We start from the raw sequence: 19,128 nt of genomic DNA on the forward strand, positions 1-19,128 counted from the left end.
TTTTTGACTGCAAAAGTGATCTTGACTCAAAAGGTTGGTGACCACTGACATAAGGAAACCAGTCTGACGTAACATTTTGATTAGGGCCTAATGAATTTATTTGTCATATGCACCGAATACAACAGGTGTAGCCCTTACAGTGAAATGCTAATCTATGGATTTCACATGACTGGGAATACAGTTATGTATCTGTTGGTCACAGATAACCAGTCAGTATCTGGTGTGACCACCGTTTGCCTCATGCAGGCGACACATCTCCTTCGCATAGAGCTGATCGGGCTGTTGATTGTGGAATGTTGTCCCTCTTCAACGGCTTTGCGAAGTTTCTGGATATTGGCGGGAACTGGAGCACGCTATCATCCCAAACATGCTCAATGGGTGACATGTCTGAGTATGCAGGCCGTGAAAGACATTGGACACTTTCAACTTCCAGGAGTTGTGTATAGATCCCTGCAAGATGTGGCTGTACATTATCATGCTGAAACATGAAGTGATGGTGGCGGATGAATGGCACGACAATGGGCATCTCGTCATGGTATCTCTGTGCATTGAAATTGCCATCAATAAAATGCAATTGTGTTAGTCCGTAGCTTATGCCTGCCCATACCATAACCCCAGCGCCACCATGGGGCACTTTGTTCACAACATTGACATCAGCAAACCGCTCACCCACACACAGCCATACACGCTGTCTGCCATCTGTTGAAACCTGTATTAATCTATGAAGTGAGCATTTGCCCACTGAAATCGGTTACAACGCCAAACTCCAGTCAGGTCAAGACCCTGGTGAGGACAATGAGCATTCACATGTGCTTCCCTGAGATGGTTTCTAACAATTTGTGCAGAAATTCTTTAGTTGTGCAAACCCACAGTTTCTTCAGCTGTCCGGGTGGCTGGTCTCAGATGATCCCGCAGGTGAAGAAGCCGGATGTGGAGGTCCTGGGCTGGCGTGGTTACACGTGGTCTGCGGTTGTGCGGCCGGTTTGATGTACTGCCAAATTCTTTAAAACGATGTGGCTTATGATAGAGAAATGAACATTAATTTGTTCTGGTGGACATTCCTGCAGTCAGCATGCTAATTGCATGCTCCCTCAACTTCAGACATCTGTGGCATTGTGTTTGTCATAACTGCATATTTTAGTGGCCTTTTATTGTCCCCAGCACAAGGTGCACCTTGTATTATTTAATAATAATAAATAATGCTGTTTAATCTTCTTGATATGCCACACCTGTCAGGTGGATGGATCATCTTGGCAAAGGAATAATGCTTACTGACATGGATATAAACAAATTTGTGCACAATCTGAGAAATTAGCTTTTTGTACATATGGAACATTTCTGGGATCTTTTATTTCAGCAATTTTTGTTCAGTACAAATATATTACGCTCTAAGAAGAGTTTACACCTCATTTGACATTTAGTTTCTTTTTCCTCCAAAGGTTAGGCCTATTTCTTCTTTGTCCCATGAATTTCTATTTGAAATTCAATACATTTTTGTTCAATTTCCACACAGTGACCGAGGGTGGAAGACATTCCCAAAGTGATTCAAGAAAATCTCCTTGACAATGGTGACTGATGAGCACCATCTGTCAACTAATGCATTCCTTTAACCACTAGTTTCCTTGGAGGAATGCTGCATCTTTAGTGAAATTTAATTCTCATGCAGAATGTTTTCTGTCGCGCAGACAGTTGGGTGTCAAGTATTCCTGTGCGTGCGTCAGTGACAGTGGATCTTCCCATAGTCATTTTCCTTGTGTAGGTGTCAAGTATTTTCTACAGTGACAATGGAGCGTCCCAATCCCATAGTAATTTTCCTCAAGTAAACATACAGCATCACATCACCTCTGGCAAAACAACATTGATCGTACTACTCCTGTCCCATAGCGCCACTACACTATCTGACTGCCACTATGGGACGGTAACGAGAGATTGTTTTGTTTACATTTGAGACCTCAGTTGTTGACTGCCTCTGATCTCCCCACAATTTTGAACGGAGATTCGATACAGCACCATTTATACACACAGTTTATTAGGTACACCCAAGTACTGGGTCAGACCCCCCCCCCCCCCCCCCCCTTTGCCTCCAGAACAGCCAGAATTTTTCGGGTCATGAAAACATTGCTCAATTGGTATTAAGGGACCTAATGTGTGCCAGGAAAACATTCCCCGCAGCATTAAACTACCAGCCTGTACCGTTGACACCAGGCAGGATGGGGCCATGGACTCACGCTGGTTACTCCAAATCCTGACTCTGCCATCAGCATGACACGTATATTTCTGTTTGATCTGATTCACTATTATTGGAAACAATCAGACCTTTTACTGTTGTGTGAATAAAGGCCATCCCCAGTCAGAATGGGGAATATAATTTACGTCCCAAATGGCTACCTATGTAGTGCACTTTATAGGGAAAAGGGTGTCATTTGGGACACCACCGTCATCCCAGCATTTCTTTGCCTGTTTTTCTGACACTTGCTTTTTCACTTCATCCCCTGGCAAGAGCTGCCCCTTCACCAATCTACCAGTTCCCTCCTTAATCAAAGTAACTCTATTTTCCCATCTTAGTGAGTGGTCTAGTTTGGGTGAGTGTGAGATCTGTAGTGGTGGAGAAGAATCCAAATGGGGCAGCAGAAATTCTCATTTGGGAGTCTCACCACGCATGCAGTACTAGGTAACAGCTGTGCAGAGTCCATCACTTTGAAGATGCACTGTACATATTCAGACCTGTGATCAAATTGTTCAGAATACTTTCAAGCAGTTCTTGCCTGGTGCAATGGAACCAATGAAATGGTCCCTAAAGTGCAAACCCCGCCCATCTGGCACTCCAGGGAGGCTCAAATACTATTTGATCGCAGGGTCTAAATCAATTTAAATATTACATCCATCCTTGATGGATATTTGCACAGCACTAGTTGGTGTCCCTCTGTCTCCCTAACATAGGTTAGACATGGATTGTGGACACATCAATACATGTTGCTTTGCCACCTCAAATCAATGGCCTCATATACAATTTTTCTACATTGTTTACAAATCTCACTGACTGGATGGAAATGCAATGATGTCAATCATTTGGAATGTTAAAGAATACAATTGTTGTATAATCAAAACTATTTGTTACAGACCCAGGGTCAGAAGGCTTATCTCATGCCTGCATTAATAATAAAACTTACTTTGATTGCTACCAATTGGGTGAACTATCTACTTGAAAATAAAGTTGAATACCCCGCTCCTAAAACTACTTTGACACTCATTACGATTATTATTTAAAATTTCTGTTATTGTCCATAGTTGTCGGAATTGTTTTTTTTTTTTTTCACAGTTATGGTTGCACATTTTGGGGAATATTCAGAGGTGGAAACTTTCCGTGGGAATTAATGGGAATATATGCGAATTTAATATTAATACCATGTAGATGTTTTTTGCATTGGATATATTTACCATATGGACACACACAAGTAGACATAATTGCAAATGATTAAATCCTTCCAAAAGAAAAAAAAACAAAAAACAATTTAATTACAAATTGAACTGTAATTAAATGATTTGACTCTTCACATGGGATGATTTCACTGAATAACCAAAGGGAATATTGAATGATCCATCGCATCTCCCAAATACATATAACATACATCTGTGAAATGATCGTCTAGACACTAAAGCTTTGGTTGTCTTCCTCTCATGCTTCCATGTCTTCTCCCTGGCCCTCCTCAATGTCCACCTCTTGAACATCAGACTCTGAGGCCTCATATTCACTGTCACTTTCCAACCTTGTTGAGGATGGCTCGTTGTCAGGCTCAAAAAGCCTCAAATTTGCTCGGATGGCCACCAATTTTTCAACCCTTGTATTGGTCAGCTTGTTTTGATGTGTGTGTGTTCCCAAACAAGGACCAGCTGCGCTCTGAGGCAGCTGATGTTGGTGGGATTTGGAGAATGATTGAGGCAACAGGGGAAAGTGCCTCAGATCCACAAAGTCCCTTCCACCAGGTGGCTGATGAGATGCATGTTGGCACGACTGCCATATTGCATCTCCACCCCAAAGCCCTTGCTTGGACGTGTATTTCACCAGACTGCCAAGAACCTTGCCCTCATGGCGAGGGCGAGGCCAAGGTGGCGAGACACGGTAGTGATGACACCATAAGCCATGTTGATCTCTGCACCAGACAGGATGCTCTTGCCAGCATACTTAGGGATCCAACATGTATGCTGCGGCGTGTATGGGCTTCAGGCAGAAGTCTTCATGCATTTTTATGTATTTCAGAACTGCAGTATCCTCTGCTTGGCACATCAGTGAAGTGAGCAGGGCAGTATGGCTTTCTTCTTACATCTGCAATCGGAGTCTGAACATCAGACAGGATGGCATTGTCTCCCTCAATCTGTGCAATGGCTACTGCTATAGGTTTCAGGCTGCTTACCACTCTCTCCCAAAATACATCATCCGTGAGGATCCTCTTGATGGGGCTGTCCATATCGGCAGACTGTGATATGGCCATTTCTTGGAGAGACTCCTTCCTCTCCAGGAGACTGTCAAATTTGATGACAATACCACCGCAATGGGTGTTGCTGCTATAACTTGATGATCCTACACATACCTCAACAATTCCTTGGCTTTCTTGTAGAGTGTATCTATTGTTTTCAGTGCCATGATGTCCTTGGAGCACATTCAATGCATGAGCAGCACAGCCAATGGGTGTGATGTGAGGGTAGGACTCCTCCACTTTAGACCAAGCAGCCTTCATGTTCGCAGCATTGTCTGCCACCAGTGCAAATACCGTCTGTGTTCCAAGGTCATTGACTGCCTTCAGCTCATCTGCAATGTAGAGACCGGTGTGTCTGTGCTCTTGTAGAAAACTGGTTGAGGGGTGGAGATGGAGTTAATTATTCCTTGCCCACCAACATTCGACCACCCATCAGAGATGATTGCAATAGTCTGCTTTCTCTATGATTTGCTTGAACTCTGAACTCTGCATCCAGCAAATTAGTAGATAAAGCATGTCTGATTAGGAGGGGTGTATGCTGGGCGAAGAACATTCAGAAATCTCTTCCAATACACATTGCCTGTGAGCATCAGAGGTGAACAAGTTGCATATACAGCTCGAGCAAGACATTCATCAGCATTTCTCTGACTACGTTCCTCCACTGAGTCAAACTTCTGATTCCAGGAGGACCATGAGCTGTTGCTATCGATAAGGTGTCTTCATCATTTTCACCTCGAATAGAAGCAGAGGGACTTTTGTCAGAGGTTGCTTGTTGTGAGCACTGAGGGAACTTTATGCACTTGGCCAGATGACTCTGCATCTTTGTTGCATTCTTCACATATGATTTGACACTATTTGCAAATGTACACAGCTTTTCCTTCTACATTAGCTGCAGTGAAATGTCTCTACACATCAAATAGTGCCCGTGGCATTTTCCTGTAAAGATGACTTTTTGTTGTTAAAAACACAAATACAATTCCATGTGCAGTAAGATGAATGTTTTAAAATGAAACGTGTATGGAAACAGGTGAATTAACACTCAGCAGACTCAAGCAAGCTAAAACCCACATGGTAGCAAAAACTAACAAATTGTTAACAAGTTAGAAATTATTTAAACACTTTGCTGTAGGCTACTATTTACTAGTTAACCTCTATGGGCTAGGTGGGATGCTTGCGTCCCACCTACTCAACAGCCAGTGTAATCCTGTGGCGCGATATTCAAATACCTTAGAAATGCTATTACTTCAATTTCTCAAACATATGACTATTTTACACCATTTTAAAGACAAGACTCTCGTTAATCTAACCACACTGTCCGATTTCAAAAAGGCTTTACAACGAAAGCAAAACATTAGATTGTCAGCAGAGTACCCAGCCAGAAATAATCAGACACCCATTTTTCAAGCTAGCATATAATGTCACATAAACCCAAACCACAGCTAAATGCAGCACTAACCTTTGATGATCTTCATCAGATGACACACCTAGGACATTATGTTATACAATACAAGCATGTCTGTTCAATCAAGTTCATATTTATATCAAAAACCAGCTTTTTACATTAGCATGTGACTAGCATTCCCACCGAACACTTCCGGTGAATTTACTAAATTACTCACGATAAACGTTCACAAAAAACATAACAATTATTTAAAGAATTATAGATACAGAACTCCTCTATGCACTCGATATGTCCGATTTTAAAAATGGCTTTTCGGTGAAAGCACATAGCCCGGCATCACAGGGCTAGCTATTTAGACACCCACCAAGTTTAGCCCTCACCAAAGTCAGATTTACTATAAGAAAAATGTTATTACCTTTGCTGTTCTTCGTCAGAATGCACTCCCAGGACTTCTACTTGAATAACAAATGTTGGTTTGGTCCCAAATAATCCATAGTTATATCCAAATGGCAGTGTTTTGGTCGTGCGTTCAAGACACTATCCGAAGGGTAAATGAGGGTCACGCGCCCGACGTGTTTCGTGACAAAACATTTCTAAATATTCCATTACCGTACTTCGAAGCATGTCAACCGCTGTTTAAAAATCAATTTTTATGCCATTTTTCTCGTTAAAAAAGCGATAATATTCCGACCGGGAGTGGTGGTTTTCGTTCAAAGAGAGAGAAAGTAAACATGGAGTCGACTCGGGCACACGCGCCCCGTCCCATTGTCCTCAGATCGACCACTTACAAAATGCGCTACTGGTTTTCAGCCATGGGCTGCAAAGCCATGATTCAGCTTTCTGGCGCCTTCTGAGAGCCTATGGGAGCGTTAGAAAATGTCACGTCATGCCAGAGATCCCCTGTTTTTGTTAGAGATGATCAATAAGGCCATGAAATGGTCAGAGAGAGCGCTTCCTGTTTGGATTCTTCTCAGGTTTTGGCCTGCCAAATGAGTTCTGTTATACTCACAGACACCATTCACCACCAATTATATGCATATTCTAGTTACTGGGCAGGAGTAGTAACCAGATTAAATCGGGTACGTTTTTTATCCGGCCGTGCAAATACTGCACCCTAGCCCCAACAGGTTAACAAAACATCATGTCGTATAAAATATATTCACCTCACCCAGTATTGTAATCAACTTACCAGAAAGCATGTAGTCCTTGGCTCATACAGTGTAGTAGTGTGGGCTCAATAGCATCTCATTAGTGTGCAAGATCTTGAGAATCATCTGTACATGCGATGGAAGAGTGCACTGTGCATTCAGAGGGTTGCAATGCTATTGAATTGTGGATAGTTTAACCATATGTCACAAGACCTAGAACTGCCTTATGTTTATCCCACAAAAAAGGTTCACTGTTATAAGCTAACTTTTTTTTTGTTGAAGAATTTTAGCAAAATTCCAGGGCTTAACTTCCCTTGGAAAATTTCCTGAGAAATTTCGCCAATTTACTGGAAAGTTTCCGACCCTTTGCAACCCTAGTCACAGTACAGTAGCAGTGTCTTCTCAATGCTCAACGGCTGCATCCACAGTGTAGCTACTCTTAAAAATTCCCACCTTTTTCTTGTCTCTTTTCCTTCACACAGTAGCTGTGACCCAATATTCTTAAACAGTCTCCTTGTCTCCTTATCTCCTGTCCTTCATAACCACTTACACATGAAAGTAGCAAACAGGTTTCTACTTCCCACCATGGCTTTCACCCATCAATCTCTATCAACTGTCATGAAGGAAAGGTAGACCATTGTGTGACACAGTCCAGTCCATTTTGAATAGAGTGGGCATCCCCGAAGAGGACTTCGACATTCTGTTCAGTTGGCTGGCTATGGGATTGGCACTCTGCTGTGTGATTGGCCTGTCTTGGGAGAACCCGTGGCTTACTCAGGACTAACACTTTGACACACTCATGCTAAAGCCTAGCCAGCATTGGGGTTTTCAGTAAACCAGTGTTAGAGGTAAGGCAAAAGCTAGGGTAGCTAAAATCTGGTAACCTTTCCAGAAATCTTGTTTGGAGGATTCTGTATTTCCTGCTTATTCCCTCCTGATTTGTGGAATCTGCTAACTGATTTCTTGAATACCTGGGAATTTTGGGAAAGTTGCTGGAACTTTACAATCATAGCAGAAGCCCTTTTACAGTAAGGAGATATGGGAATCTGTGGAGCCAATGGGAACACAGTAAAACACAGGCGCATGTTAGTTATTGTCATAACGTTCGCCAATATGTTTAATTACATGCCTGAATAAAATGTATATTTAATTCCTCTCACTCGTAAACTTTCTACTTCACATCTTCAGAATAAAGCCCTTGAACAGTCTGAACAACACTGACTAAGAGTAGGCAGATGCTTGTGTTGCACCTTGCAGAGTCTTGGCACCGCTAAATGCCACAACACCACCTCCGCGTGAAGCACTGCAGCGGTAGAAGACTCTGTGCCGGTTATTAGCCAGCCACATCCTGCCTTGCTTCTCTATTCTCTCCACACCTCCAGGCAAAACATTTACTTTATCATAGATCAAAATGAGGACGTGATGCATCTCTCTCCAACTGTACAGTGCTTACCGATAATGAGATGCAATTCGGGCACTGATTTCAGTGCTTCTGATTTCAGCAAACCTCTGATTTTTGGATGAGTACGTATCTATTGTGGGCCAGCAGTATGGATTGTTTAATTAAAAGCCACTGGACGTCGTTTTAAAAGCCAATTGGTGATGGGCACATGATGGGTCGTCTCCCTCGGATTCCCTCTGGGCCTAATTAAAGGTCAGCTTCTCTGCATCTACACAGTGAGATGATACTGATGGAACTGGAAAGCTCATTGTGTTATTAGCTCAAGGAGGTCAATCAGTTGGTCTGTGGATCTGTTTGTCTGAAAGGGGGGTGTTATATATTGCAGGCTACTATTTTTGAGTGCTCTTGTTAACACTAGCACACGGTGTAGTAGGGAATAGGGTTCTATCTTAGACTCAGCCCTACAACAGAAGAATTATTCAAAACACTGTACATTATTGTCTCTGCTTGGCCAGTCAAGGCAGGAAGGCTAAAGCAATCAGGCATACTATAATAGCATAATTGGTATAATCTTATTCAAAATAAAGCAAAAATGCTAAACTTCCTTAACCCTCACTGGGAAGGATACACCCTCATTCCTAGGACGCTGGCTAACCAAATCGCCCGCACTTGATAATAGTGACACCAGCAATCTCCTCTTCTTCCCTCCCTCTTAAAATAAGTCAGGTGTTATTCACAGTGGCTGATGCCCTCCTGGCCTGTCTACTGCTGGAGTCTCTTACCTCCATGTCACTTGTTTCCTCTACCATCTGTCTCCCTCCCCAACACCCACAGCTCAACCCCTCGGCTCTCTGTGCCCGCTTGCCCTCACTGGGGTTTTTTTCACTCCCGCTCTGCTGCCACCACCTTGTCTTGATCTACTCTTTCTCTCTCTGCAACCTTTCACTGATGAGTCATTTCAACTTCCTGTTAGCATGCCACAGATCCTTTCATCACAGCAGAATGGGATTCTGGAGTTAGCTGGTATCCCCAGAGACTTCCATTTTTAGACCTGCTAGATTCTGCAGACCCCCACAGGCAAACATTATTTCAATGTTCTTCTCAGCCTCGCCCCCCTTTTTACCCTCAGAACAGCCTCAATTCGTCGGGGGCATGGACTTCGTCGGGGGCAAGGCGTTGAAAGCGTTCGACAGGGATGCTGACCCATGTTGACTCCGGTGTGTCCCGCAGTTGTCAAGTTGGCTGGATGTCCTTGGTGGACCAGTCTTGATACACGGGGAAACTGTTGAGTGTGAAACCCAGCAGCGTTGCAGGTCTTGACACACTCAAACTGATGCGCCTGGCACCTACTACCATACCCCGTTCAGAGGCACGCTGTAATCAATGTAACCAAGAAGCTTAATCTTGCAAGTTAGCCACATGAGCTAGGAAGTTAACAAACCAAATGCATAGCTGGAGCCCTGAGCTGAAGGGAATTTATTTTGAGACTTTTATAAGATATTGTATTTAGCTGGCAAACATTTAGTAGTGAATTAGTAACTTGACCACCTCTCTGTGAGCTGGACAACATTGGATCGTCATGACACAAAAGCTTCTTTGAGCCAGTCATGGTATGTTTGTTTACAATCTGCTGCTTTGGGGAACAGCTTCAAAATGAAAAAACGCAACAGGTGAAATTAAGAACACAATCTGCTTTATCTATTAACCGAGCTATTGCACAAGTTGACTACTAAGTATTTAATATTGACAGTATTAAAAAAAAAATCATACCGTGGATATTTCAAAATACCCTGGTATACCGCCCAAGCCGAATGCACTACTATGTAGGGAGTCATTTGGGACGCAACCAATTTGAATGTTAATCGCACAAAACTTTGGCTGAAACCATTTGAATTGAAATAACGGTGTTGCTCTATTTCACTGGGATTTATGGCATATTGACTTGCCGTTAATCCTGCCTCATTTCGATTCCTTCTTGTCTGGAAGCCTGACTAGAAACGGACGCCAATAAAGAGGTTTTGTGAGATCGTTACAGTTTGCCTGCCTGCCAGCCAGGGAAGGCTCTTTAAACTTTATCTCAGTTTTAAAGGTCCCCTTCATTGTTTTAAAGTCTAGACTTGAAGAGCTGAGGTTAGTCACAATAGGGTCATGCAGGGAAACAACTGAATGTCGTCAGTTAGAACAAAACCATTTCAATGCTGTGTAGACATGAGGATAAGTGATACAGTAACATCTGATACAGTAAATATCATATTAGATCAATACTGTACTGCCCTGTACAAGTCTTACCCCTGCAGGCTTGCATGATTCTGAGAACACAGTGGAAGCCCCCAGGTGCCTGCTGCTGTGAAGAGCCAGGATTGTGTGCATGTGTGGAAGGGAGGATCCCCTCACAGACATGCAGTTAGGGCTGTGACGGTCTTAATATTTGAGGTTAAGGTAATTGGCCAGGCCAACCACCTGTGTGTGTGTGTGTGTGTGTGTGTGTGTGTGTGTGTGTGTGTAACAGTTCTGTTTGTATACTTGTTTACATGGAAATGCTTATTTGAAATCAGCCATTACACTTCGTTATTATCTTGGTATTTCATTATTATTATTCAGGTTATTACTTACAAATATTAATCAACAAATGAAGAAATGCCAGGTTGGAGAGGATCTGTCTCATTTTCGTATTGTCACATTAATGGAGTCAAACTTAAGATCTATGCCTACTTTGTCTGTTGGCTTTTCTGCATATGATTGTTTTGAATACAAATCCTATTTTGACACCCAACCATTCAAATTAAGTCCGATGGGGTTTCTCCCACTTGTACCAAATGTTCGTATAACGTCACAAACGCTGCCGCGTCATTCGAAGACAGTGGCATTAACATATATTTTCTTCGAAGAGAACGCCGTAATGAAATCAATAATGTAATCTAAGCTATTGAGAGGCCATTTTACAAGATTAAATTATGACCGGAGCGTTTTGATTCTTATTAAAGAGATGGAGTTCGCCCAGGCTACTTTAGGAAACTCAAACGCACTCCCCCGTTTAAGCGCCAGTCAATCACAGCCAACAGCGTATGTCAGACACAAGCAAATATTTCTCCTTTCCTTAAAACGTATTAAACGTAGGCCTACTTGTAGGCTTTTCTGAAAGTAGGCTAGAAGATAATGAATTGACAAGGAAAGTAATGAAGGGGACAGCTATGCTATGAAGATTAAATTGACAATCGTTCAAATAGAAACAAATACGCGCAACATGTCAATGGCCTATTTATTAGCAACGTTGATTATCAAGAGGAAGAGTGTTGGTAAGATTTTTCAAATACTGTGAGGAACTCTTCTAATTTGTGAGGTGAAGGTGAAAAAACACTGAGAAGCGCAGTTGTGCACTTTACTACATTTGCGAGAAGCAGGCCAGGTACTTCTATGCAGTGTTCAGGCATGTGCGCTCTGTCAACGTTAACAGGACAGAGAAACCAGACGCATGCTCATTGCTCACATGGAGCGCGTAAATGGTGGTATGAAATAAACCAAAACTTGTTTCTCACAAGTGTAGCAAGTTGTGAACTCTGCAAATAACATTTAAACTCCGAGAATGAAACGGTAAAATTAACAAAAATGTAACCAAATGACAGGGATTAATGGTAAATTGCCTGTTTACAAACTGTAGTCTACCACATGGGCATTCATAAAAGTTTATTGCGGCCTAACACTGATTATTCTACTTTGCGGGGATTGGAGGGCAGCACAGTCTATACATTCTGTATCAAACTATACCATACCAGATAATGGCAAAACAGTTGCTTATAATTAGGGCTGAAAAGGGTCAAACTTTCCAGGAAATTTCCGGAAATTTTAAATAGGAAGTTAAGTCCTGGAATTTTGGCAATTTTGCTTAAATTCCTCAAAGTTAGCTTATAACAGTGAACTTTTTTTGTGGGATACAAGGCAATTCTAGGTCTTGTGGCATATTTTGGTTAAACTATCCCCAATTCAATGGCATTGCAACCCTCTGCATGCACAGTGCATTCTTCCATCACATGCGCAGTGCATTCTTCCATCACATGCACAGATGATTCTTAAGATCTTGCACACTAATGAGATGCTATTGAGCCCACACTACTACACTGTCTGAGCCAAGGACTACATGCTTTCTGGTAAGTTTTGATTACAATACTGGGTGGGGTGAATATATTTTATTACTTTTTTTTTTGTTAACTAGTAAGTAGTAGCTTACAGCAAAGTGTCTAAATAATTTCTAACTTGTTAACAATTTCGGCTAGGTAGTTTTTGCTACCATATAGGTTTTAGCTTGCTTGAGCCTGCTGAGTGTTAATTCACCTGTTTCCATACATAAAAAAAAAATGAAACGTGTATCTTACGAAGGAGTAGTTTAATCTAACTGCTTAGCTATTCATCTGTACATTTGAGGCTTTTTGAGCCTGACAACGAGCCATCCTCAACAAGGTTGGAAAGTGGCAGTGAATATTTTTTATTTCACCTTTATTTAACCAGGTCGGCAAGTTGAGAACAAGTTCTCATTTACAATTGCGACCTGGCCAAGATAAAGCAAAGCAGTTCGACACCTACAACAGAGTTACACATGGAGTAAAACAAACAGTCAATAATACAGTAGAAAAATAAGTCTATATACAATGTGAGCAAATGAGATAAGGGAGGTAAAGGCAAAAAAGGCCATGGTGGCAAAGTAAATATAATATAGCAAGTAAAACACTGGAATGGTAGATTTGTAGTGGAAGAAAGTGCAAAGGAGCTAAAAAAATACAGTAGGGGAAGAGGTAGTTGTTTAGGCTAAATTCTAGATGGGCTATGTACAGGTATAGTGATCTGTGAGCTGCTCTGACAGCTGGTGCTTAAAGCTAGTGAGGGAGATGTGTTTCCAGTTTCAGAGATTTTTTGTAGTTCGTTCCAGTCATTGGCAGCAAAGACCTGGAAGGAGAGATGGCCGAAGGAGGAATTGGCTTTGGGGGTGACCAGAGAGATATACCTGCTGGAGCGCGTGCTACAGGTGGGTGCTGCTATGGTGACCAGTGAGCTGAGATATGGGGGGACTTTACCTAGCAGGGTCTTGTAGATGACCTGGAGCCAGTGGGTTTGGCGACGTATGAAGCAAGGGCCAGCCAACGAGAGCGTACAGGTCGCAGTGGTGGGTAGTATATGGTGCTTTGGTGACAAAACAGATGGCACTGTGATGGACTGCATCCAGTTTATTGAGTAGGGTATTGGATGCTATTTTGTAAATGACATCGCCGAAGTCGAGGATCGGTAGGATGGTCAGTTTTACGAGGGTATGTTTGGCAGCATGAGTGAAGGATGCTTTGTTGCGAAATAGGAAGCCGATTCTAGATTTAACTTTGGATTGGAGATGATTGATGTGAGTCTGGAAGGAAAGTTTACAGTCTAACCAGACACTTAGAATATGTGGACAACTACCTATACCTAAGTCAGAACCGTCCAGAGTAGTGATGCTGGACGGGCGGGCAGGTGTGGGCAGCGATCGGTTGAAGAGCATGCATTTAGTTTTACTTGTATTTAACAGCAGTTGGAGGCCACGGAAGGAGAGTTGTATGGCATTGAAGCTCATCTGGAGGGTTGTTAAGTGTCCAAAGAAGGGCCAGAAGTATACAGAATGGTATCGTCTGCGTAGAGGTGGATCAGAGACTCACCATCAGCAAGAGCGACATCATTGATGTATACAGAGAAGAGAGTTGGCCCAAGAATTGAACCCTGTGGCACCCCCATAGAAACTGCCAGAGGCCCGAACTACAGGCCATCCGATTTGACACATTAAACTCCATCAGAGAAGTAGTTGGAGAACCAGGCAAGGCAATCATTTGAGAAACCAAGGCTACTGAGTCTGCCGATGAGGATGTGATGATTGACAGAGTCGAAAGACTTGGCCAGGTCAATGAATACGGCAGCACTGTATTGTTTCTTATTGATGGCGGTTACGATATCGTTTAGGACCTTGCACGTGGCTGAGGTGCACCCATGACCAGCTCTGAAACCAGATTGCATAGCGGAGAAGGTGCGGTGGGATTCGACATGGTCGGTAATCTGTTTGTTGACTTGGCTTTCGAAGACCTTAGAAAGGCAGGGTAGGATAGATATAGGTCTGTAGCAGTTTGGGTCAAGAGTGTCCCCCCCTTTGAAGAGGGGGATGACCGCAGCTGCTTTCCAATCTTTGGGAATCTCAGACGACACGAAAGAGGTTGAACAGGCTAGTAATAGGGGTTGCAATGATTTCGTCAGAGAATTTTAGAAAGAAAGGGTCAAGATTGTCTAGCCTGGCTGATTTGTAGGGGTCCAGATTTTGCAGCTCTTTCAGAACATCAGCTGACTGGATTTGGGAGAAGGAGAAATGGGGAAGGCTTGGGCAAGTAGCTGTGGGGGGGTGCAGTGCTGTTGACCGCGGTTGGGGTAGCCAGGTGGAAAGCATGGCCAGCCGTAGAAAAATGCTTATTGAAATTCTCAATTATAGTGGATTTATCAGAGGTGACAGTTTCCTATCCTCGGTGCAGTTGGGAGAAGGTGTTCTTATTCTCCATGGACTTTACAGTGTTGCAGGAAGCAAATTTCTGCTTGAAAAAGCTAGCCTTGGCTTTTCTAGCTGCTTGTGTATATTGGTTGAGGAGATGAGGCCACAGTCTGATGTTCAAGAGGTAGACATTGAGGAGGGCCAGGGAGAAGACATGGCAGCATGAGAGGAAGACAACCAAAGCTTTAGTGTCTAGACGATCATTTTACAGATGTATGTTGAAAATGTATTTGGGAGATGCGATGGATCATTCAATATTCCCTTTTGTTGTTCAGTGAAATTATCCCATGTGAAAAGTCAGTTCAATTCGTAACTAAATTTTGGATTTTTTTTTTTATGGAAGGGTTTAATAATTTGCAATTATGTCTACTTATGTTTGTCCATATGATAAGGTAAATATATCCAATGCAAAAAAACATCTACATTTAAATGGTATTAATTTGCATATATTTGTTAATTCCCATGGAAAGTTTCCACCTCCTGAATATTCCCCAAAATGTGCAACCATAATTATAAGTAAACACTCCCGTTATTAGGTCGTTTATCTACATGAAAATAAAGTAATACAAAAATAAATGTAGGCCTATTTTAAATGATTTTGATGGTTATTTTCATGACAGTCTCTTCATCCATGACTGTCAGGTACATGGTTATTCAATTACGTCACAGCCCTAACAGTGGTATACTGTTCATCCAGACCTGGGTTCAAATAGTATTTGTTTTCTTTCATGTACCCTGTTTAACCTGCCTGAAGTGCCAAGTGCAGTGGGGTTTGCACTTCTGTGACTGTTCCATTGGCAAACTCGGTATGTTTGGAAAGGGAATATATCACCAACGGCAATATGTCAACAAAACTGGAGACACCTGTTGACGCTGAAGTATATCCACAATAGCAAATACTCTTTGAACCCAGGTCTGTATATGACTATTGCATGTACTGTAGGCAGGTGGGGGATATTGCAGGCAGTAAGTGGGCTACAGTTTGAGTGTGTTTATGCTTGACTGAGGTAAACACTGCATCGACAGGATCTCCCTGTGGTGTCATTAGAGATGAAGCAATCTGATGCGCTGTCTTCTGTTCCGTTTGGAACTGGATGTGTACACAGTCAGTTATTGAGGAATATGCTTTAGAGGGGCTCTTTTTGTTAAGCGACAGTGTGTGTGTGGGTAAACCGTACCTGGGTGTGCGTGGCACGTGTGTGTGTTACAGCAGTACTGTACATCCAAGTGAGTTCTTACTGTGAGAGCAGGCCAGTGGGACGCCAACAATTGCATTCCTGTCAAAGGAAGTGACACGTGACTGACAAGCTGCTTCACTTCCTTCCCACCCAATTGGCCAATTAAATCTCTCTGGGTGTGTCTTTTATCATCTCTGACCATGGCCTTCCTGGTTTAATGAGCGTTATACTCTGGCAGTGCTCTTCCCATTCTAGATGATTTTCCACTCATTTTTTCCCAGAAGTGTGCCCTTGGGAATTAACTTTCATGGATTTAAAAGCATAGAAATGGTGTGCATTGGAAGGTGGGAGTTTCCACCGTTTTGTTAAATCCATGTGAGAAAGTGCACACTTCAGGAGAAAGGTGGGGAATTGGGTCGCAACCATAGTGCATTTGTTACTTAGTCTATAGGGAGCACAACACAGCGCCCAAAATGCAAACCCTGCCCATCTGGCACTCCAGGCAAGCTCAGGTGAACACTCACAAGTATTTGAAAGACAACACTTTTTGAACCCAGGCACTGGTCTAGGGATCGCCGGTGTATGAGAACACTTCTGAGCTGAGTAAGGATGTGTCTGTGCCAGGCTATTATGTCTACTGTCATACACGCTTGGTATGTTAATAAGCATTGTAGACACTCATGCCTAATCCCCCTCGACTGAATGCCTAAAAGCTGCCTTCTCTGCCTAATTCGCTGGGTGTCAGACCTGTAACTTTGTCCAGCTCAGCTATGGCAGAGCCACTAACGCGGCACAAGCTAATCATAACGAAAGCAATTTGTTCAAGGGGAAATAGACATGCCATCACGATGAGCTGTTTTGCTAGGGTGAGGTTAGAGGTAGGATTGAAATTGGGGATGATGGTAGTTTGCAGTGGCATTTATCCAAAGAATAACAAACATGTGGCCAACACAATTATAGGATTTTAAGTGTTTCAACATATCTATTATAAGCTTAATATATTTAGCATCGACGCTTAGGTTTGTTTAAAAAATGTACTTGAGCTAAATGTTTTAACAGTGCTTAGTATCGGTGGGATAGGCTGTTTCACTCAATGATATGCAGTTTCGTCCTGAGTCAGGACAGTGATGTTAGGCCACCAGTCAATTCCACGATCAATACTGTCAGATCGGATTTAGCTGAAACTCCAACCCACCAGTCTCTCATTGTTACTCAGAACAAGTACCCACTACTTATACAGTATCTGACCTCAACGTCTCACATGCTGGACTTTTTTAGCCCAGCAGACAATCTACGCTGAAGCTAAACGTGCTTCACTCATTAGATCAGACGGTACAGGGGACGCCACAATAGCTGCTGGAAAACCAACCAAATGCCATGCAGAATTAATTCGATTAAATTAAGCGAGGGGCATCACTTTCAGGTTAATCGCAGCGGCCCAACTGCTCGCACTCTGCGTCCGAACTCTAATAGGCAGATGGCTGGGTGGGCTCACTGGACTGTTAAATGCCATTAACATGGACCCTACTGTTGTAGCCTGCTGTTGTCACGCTGACTGTCTGAGATATTCATAGCTAAATTAAATCATTTTTAAATAGCAAAGGGATCAGGTTTGACGTGCTTGGTCTGAAGTTCTTTTGGCATTTTGGGTGCTGTTTTCATCAACTCTCGTTGTCTGGAATAAGCCAGGTCCCAGCTCTGTTTGTTTTGGCAAAATCCTATGGTATTTGTCGACCGGGCCGCGCTAGATTTGGGATGACTTTGACAGGCAGAATCAGGAATCAAAGGCCTGCAAGAGAAGGGCTGAAAGATTTTTTTAAATTTTTTTTTTAAACGGGTCGAGTGAGGCGACCACAAAGTGAGCAGAATTGTGAGGCTTTGACTGTGGCGGCAAGGGTAAGCCAGACATGCATACCGGGTCGACCCTCTAGACTTCATTGTTAGCTACTTAGCGTGGTCGCCCTGAAGATGTAGCGAGGACGGCGGTAAACAGAAATAAACCGACTAATGGGCTCAATGTTTACCTCTCCGCTCCCGAAGTCTATCCATTCAGAATGCATCGGAAGAGAGGGAGCGAGAGAGACGGCGATAGGCGCATTCCCTCGCTCTGGGAAGGGGGCAAAGAAAGACTCCGTTCCATACACAAAGAAAGAACTGGCAGGAGTTCCCGATTTTAATTTTTTTCTCTCTCCACTACTTGCGTCTGTTATAGCGGGCAGTGTCCATCTGGTCTGTGTGTTTCTGGTGTCACTTAGCTGTTATAAAACCCTTATCCGTTGATGTGTATAGGAATAATCGAATTAGCCTTGTAGGCTATTAGTTAAATGGAGCTGCATTCGATAATGCTTGTCTAGTGAAATGGCTTTAACAAAATCATATCTCCTCGTTCTGATCTATAATTGGGTGAGGATAGGATCGAAAGATGTCTATCGTTCTATATTTTTATTGCTAACCAAAAGGTAATAAATAATCTGATAAACCAATGCATTGAAGGGTAGGGCAAGAATTATTCCTCTTTCATTCAGCAGCAATTTCCATCCTCGGCAGTCTCGACCTCGTTTCACTGAAATGTCAGATGTTTCTAAAAATGAGTTTAGCCTGTCAGTTGTCCCCTCTAAAACTATGTTTGTCCCAAATGGCATCATATTCTCTATAGTGCACTACTTTTGAACAGGACCCATATATGGTGCCATTTGGGACACAATGCTGTGCTGTCTGTTCTTGTTTCCAGCGTTGGCTCAGCAGCACATTGCATCAACAAACATCAGACTTAAACAATCACCTTTTGTGGGCTGAGATGCAGATTTGTTATTTTAGGAAACCTGTGAATGCAGCCAGCATCAGTGCTTTCTGTGGCTATATTCCAATTAGCGCTATGCTTTAGCTCAGTGGTCACCAACCGGTCGATCGCGGACTGGTCAATCTCCAAGGCATTCCTAGTCGATCACCAAACATTTGTGTACAGAAACAACGACA

This window comes from Salmo trutta, chromosome 4 (genome assembly GCF_901001165.1).
Source record: "Salmo trutta chromosome 4, fSalTru1.1, whole genome shotgun sequence".
In the NCBI taxonomy this organism is placed as follows: domain Eukaryota; kingdom Metazoa; phylum Chordata; class Actinopteri; order Salmoniformes; family Salmonidae; genus Salmo; species Salmo trutta.